Source organism: Mauremys mutica, chromosome 1 (genome assembly GCF_020497125.1).
Source record: "Mauremys mutica isolate MM-2020 ecotype Southern chromosome 1, ASM2049712v1, whole genome shotgun sequence".
In the NCBI taxonomy this organism is placed as follows: Eukaryota; Metazoa; Chordata; order Testudines; family Geoemydidae; genus Mauremys; species Mauremys mutica.
Window position 1 is genome coordinate 228,436,793 of NC_059072.1, and position 6,000 is coordinate 228,442,792.

Below are 6,000 nucleotides of genomic sequence, written 5' to 3' on the forward strand. Positions count from 1 at the left end.
GTTCGCATATGAAATTTTTGAGATTTAATTCTTTGAAAGCAATGAGAGTTAGATGCTTAAATAGCTTTGAGGATCTGGGCCTTAGAGACTCTTTGTTGGAAGGCACTATAGAAATGCATGTTTTGTTATTATGAACAAGAAATGAATGAAACAAGGTCCCTACCATGAAAAAAAAAAGTTTAATCATTTACAGAACATACCACATTTTTATTTTCTATTATAAGTGTACAAGAGGAAGTGTGGTAACTATTAGCAAACCCTTATTTAATAAGAACCACTCTACTATTTAGAATGGTTACAGGTCAGGTGGTGATGCTGGCACATATGTAAAGTATACAGCGCTATATGAATCAGACGGAACGATTTCAGACATGTAAACCTCTTTTAGATAGAATGTCTCATTATAGAAAATCAATCATTTAATGAATGTTGAGCATAAGCTAACATGAATAAAATGTAAATTAAATACATTTTTCTCAAAGTAGCATCATTCAGAATAGTACTAGCTCAGAAGGGAACCATAGACAAATACAATACATGGCTTACTCTAATATCTCTTTAACTGCTGAGGCCGAACCTTATAGAATAAGAGCTTGTCTACACTATCGCTTAAGTTGATGTAACTTACATTACTCCATGATGTTAAAAAACCACCTCCCTGAGCGACGTAAGTTACATCAACTTAAGACACTGTCTACACGGCGCTATGTTGGAGGGAGATTCTCTCCTGACAACATAGCTTCCACCTCTCATTGAGGTGGAGTAATTATGTCGGCGGGAGAGTGCTCTCCCATTGACATAGTGTGTCTTCACTAGACGTGCTGCATTGGCGCAGCTGCATCAGTGCAGCTGCGCCGATGTAGTGCAGTAGTGTAAACAAGCCCTTAAGTAATGTTTTGTGTAAGCAAATCATCTTTCCACGGAAAGAGGAAGTGCAAGTGCAGCTAGGCATTGCAATACTCAGTGTTATGGTGCCTAACTTTTTAGACACCTAGAAAGTCACAGGAACAACACTGCAATCTGCAATGCCTAAGTTAGGTGCCTAGGCTGCCTGTGCAATGAATGGGTAGAGACAGATTCCTTAGAATGCAATCCACAAAGCCAGAACATAGCCAATAGGAGATGCTGATGAGAGTGCTGTGTGCTAAGCCCCACCCCATCACAGAAATAGGCACATAGGAACCAGGCTGCAGGGAACCACCTATCTCTGCATATGATCCATCAACTGGAGGATGATAGGTCTTCAGCTGCCTTAGTCATGTGAGAGGCATGATCTGATAGGTGTGCTCAGCGGCTGCTTAACTCCACAAAACAGCAGAGGGAGGGATGGGTAAAGACAGCCCACCTCCCTTGGAACCTTTAGCCTAGTGGATAGGGAACTCACCTAGGATTTATGGGACCCCCCCAACCCCCATTCAAGTCTCCCCTCCTCCTGATGGTAAGAAAGGATGTGCCACATCTCAGTTATGTGTTCTAACTCTGAGGCTATGGAATAGTCTGTAATGGGGCTTCCACATTCATGCCTACTGAAGTTGTTGCACTTTAATTGAATATTAATTGGGCCAGTGAAGGAGTTAGAATGACTCTATAGCCAAGTGGTTAGGGCACTCACATGAGAGGTGACAGATCTTCTTCTCCTCAGGAGGAGAGATATGAACCAGGGGTCTCCCACATTTTGGGCGAGTACCCTATGCACTAGGTTAAAGATTATGCAGGAGGAAGGCTTCCCTTGTGTGAACTCGCCTGAGGGGCCCAATCTGCTAGGTGGTCTCTGGGCACACCTAGTGGATTGCCTCCCATGCAATTTAGGCAGCCAGGCATCTGTCTTCCCCAATTTATGAATTGCTATGGGGCATAGGCATAACAGCATCTCTCTTCTGGTACCTTCCTCTTTGCAGGAATATGAGCAAAAATTTTCTTCTTTTTCAACCTGTGAGAGTTCTCACCCCACATTTTCCTTTAACTTGGTAGTTGTTCAGTCAATCCCTTCAAGACTCCCGTTTTCAGATGGTTTCATGCCAAAAACATGAATTTCATATGGTATCATATAGTATCAAGAGATGGATCCAACCAACAAAACCTGGCTCTCTAGCCAACTTTCAGGGATGTTCAACTGCAGAGTTCCAGTGTGGACCATTACCAAGAGAGAGAGAAGCCATCATCACAAAATTTGGATACAGATCTGAGTCTGGATTTTGAAATATCCCCCATAATTCAGGGGTGTTCAGTTTACGATCCTACTGCAAGCTGTAAATTGTCACAGCTTTACTCAGAAGCAGGCATGCAAAGGTGAGCAAACATTTGATGAATATGGTCTTAATTTTGGTTGGTAACAAAATCTCAATTCAGATTAATTTGTATTATCACTGCAAACATTTTGCACAGCTCCCGGGAGCTGATAACTCTACCTCCGAGCAAAGCTGTTCTGATCCCTGAAGCCCAGCTTTAATTCACCCCTGATGCATGCAGAGATTACTGTCAGCATAAAGAATTATTTTTAGTTCCCCTGGAATATAAAATTGCAATATGTTTCATTTCCCAATATGTAAGAGCTATAACATGCAACTGGAATGAAATATTTATAAAAACCAACATGATTGGATTGTAGTAGTTAATGTTCGGAGCTCACCGGGTTGATATTTACACACTAGATGGTGCTGGTGAGCTAGAACAATGCTTCTCCAGCTCTTTCATTATATGAGCCATTTTGTAAGAGAGAAATCCTCCCAAGGACCACCTCCTCTTTCAATTTCCCAGTTCCTGAATGTTTAGTTCTCTGGTTCAGCAAGCCTGTGGAGGTGGTCCATAGACCACAGGGCAGAACCAATTAGCTAGAATGATTAAAGACAGGTGCCTTTGGAAATTCTAAGTGAAAGCCAAAGGGATTTAGGCTCCTAACTGCCTAAGTCACTTTTGAAAATGAGACTTAGGATAAAATTTTCAAAAGCGCCTACCTCGTTAATTTAAGTATGCAATCAGAAAAGAGGCATTCAGCTCAGTGGAGGAATGGGTAGAATTAAAGCCTACAGCTTAACTAAACGTTACCATAATAAAAACATCACTGAAACACAAATATGAAGGTAGGATCAAAGGACAGTAAATTTGCTTGATATAAAGATATTAAAAAAAAATATAAATTAAGGAAAAGTAAATTCTGATAATCTGGATATATAAGATGGCCCCAGATACTCTTAGCCACTCCTTGAAGATCTACTCTCTTATCGGACAATTATTCTGACATTAGAGTATTCCATTGGTTGACCTATCCATTAGAGACCATCTTAACAAGATGGGCCTAGGTATTTTATTGTTCTTTGAAGAGGAGGCAGACACTATTTATGGACAGATTAGTGTATTTTGGCAAAGAGCAAAAGGCATCTCTTCACAGAAGTTCAGACTGTCTGTCTGTGATCACTTTGGTGCTGCACACTTGAAAACAGTTAGGAGGGTTCTCTTCATTAATTGATACCTCATGTTTGATAGGACACTTACCATGTTGGCAAACAAACCATTCTCCTATTTCAAAAAGTAGATTTCTACACCAGTGGCCACTTTGTGATCTCAGTCTCACTGGTGTAAATCTAGAGCAACTCCCATAAAAATCAGCATTATGATGATTTATTTTTGACATCAGTGACACCACTCCAGATTTACACTGGTATCAGCGAGATCAAAATTGGGCTCAGTGTAACTATCTTGTATTTTGTTGGGATAGATTTTTATTTCAAACTGTATTTCTCTCCCACAAATCTCTCTCTTGTGACACTTCCTCTGACACATTTTTACTAGCATGGTAACTTTCATTACTCCGCTATGTTTGGTCGGATCCTACAAGCACTTCACACACACACACAGTCCCATGCAAAGACAAATATATCATAAAAAATAAATACGTGTGTGGTGTGTGTGGAGCCTGGTGATGCAAGATTGTATGTATAATGAAAAGATTTTTTGGTTCGGCGGGGCGCCGTTGGAGGGGTTTTTTTTGTTTGTTTTTGTTTTGGCTGGGCGGCGCTCGGAGGGGGGGCTTGGGTGGCATGGCACTCAGAGGGAGCGGGGGCTTGGGCAGTGCGGCGCGGTGCTTGGGGAGACAGGGGGCTTGGCGCAGCACTTGGAGGCGGTGGGGGTGGGGGCTTCGGCGGCGCGGCGCTTGGGAGGGTGGGGGTGGGAGCTTGGGCGGCGCTCGCGGGGTGGGGGATGTTATGGCGGGGAGGCGCGCTTTTTTTTTTGCTTGAGGAGACAAAAAAGTTAGAGCTGGCCCTGTTCTGAACACATTCCATGTGTGGAACTTTCACAGATATCACAGAGAGTTCTGTGCATATAACAAGTGCAGAATAAACAATAGAGGTCAGAGGTCAGAAGTAGGCAGGTTGGGGTCAAGGAGGAGAATTTTGCCCATTGTGTTTTTGATTTGTTTTTACTCTTCACACAGTAAAATGCTTTGACTAGTTTCTAACTGAGAAACATAGGGAATCTCAGCTCTCCCTTCTCTGAATTGCTTGGAGAAGATCAAAAGAAAGTTCAGAGTGCATCTTCGAGGAAGCGGTCCAAAACCTCACTTCCATTGTAGAAAAACTCAGAATTTTTGGTTTCAGGTGGTTTATCAAAAGAATAAATCCTCCCATAGGCAAGATACTTTATAATGTGAAGAATTATTATGAAATTGGTGAAAGAGAAACCTGCAATCCACAACCCATGTGAAAACTAGAGTTCTGTTGGAAATTCTAACTGTTTAATGGGATTCCCCATGAATCAGTAGCAGCATGCCAGCTCACAAAAGCAGTGTGCAGGCTCACTGTATAGGTGGAAGGTTAATTGCATGGATAGACCTCGCAAGATTGCCTTCGAAGAGTATTCAGAAAAATATTGCTGCTAAATTGCAAAACTACTTGATAATTTAAAAGTGTATTTTCCCTACCATTCTTTGTTCAGCTAGGAAAAATGCTTCTGAATTTGTCTCCTTAGTTTTGATGGAAGGACAAATAACTATGATACTGGATGGTGGTGTTTTGGAGACATAACTGTAACCCACACTAACACAGTATGGCTGTCTCCCTGTGTTGGCTAGACCGCTTGTAGAGGTTTGTGACTCTACTACCACTTTTTAGCCAAGGAAGCTGGTCCTTTAGTTCACACAATAGATGTTCATGCTTTTAACTCCAAGTTCAATCCCAGCAGATGACCTATCCAAGGGCATCATTACAGTTGGACTTTACAGAGATTTGAACTATCATCAGTCTCTGAAGTTTAGGAGGAGCTTTTCTGGCCAGTGACAGTATGTAGCCCAAACTGGCACAATGTAGATCTTTGTCCCCCTCTAGAAATTAGATCATGTATAGAGATTTTTGAGTCTTTTACTGTTTCCAAGCTACTGGATTTGGTTCTTCAGCTCAGGCTCCCACTTAATTCCAGAGGTCCTCCTGGGTTCAGTCTCTGCAGAGGATCCAAGCAAGGTGTCACTGAAAGTCAGTACGATGTAGTTGAGCTCCTCAAAGGTGTTGAGGCCTCTAACTCTTGTTGAAACCAATAGGAGTTAGGTGCCTAATTACCTTTGAGGTTCTGGGCTTAGCTGCCTAAGTCACTTTTGAAAATGGTACTTGTGCTCTGAAGGATATGTCTGCACAGCAAAGAAAAAACTGTGGCTGGCCCGTGCTAGCCTACTCGGGCTGCAGGGCTGTTTCATTACCGTGTAGGCTTCCAGGCTTGGGCAGGAGCTCCTGGAAGCCTAAACAGTGTGAGCTCCACAAGCCCAAGTCAGCTGGAGGGTAGGGAGGGCATGATATGGGTGAGGGCAATGTGGTAGGGAAAGTAGTATCTACTTAATTTATTAGAAATGGTACATGATTCTAATTGTACTTTTATCTGGAAAAATCTGATTATTCTCAGATGCTTAAATGTTATTAGTTTCATCTCTAAATGCAATTACTATTACTTTTTTCTAAATCACTTTTCAGAAGCAGAAGTAGCTTGTAAGAATTAAATGAAATAGAGTCCCTTACT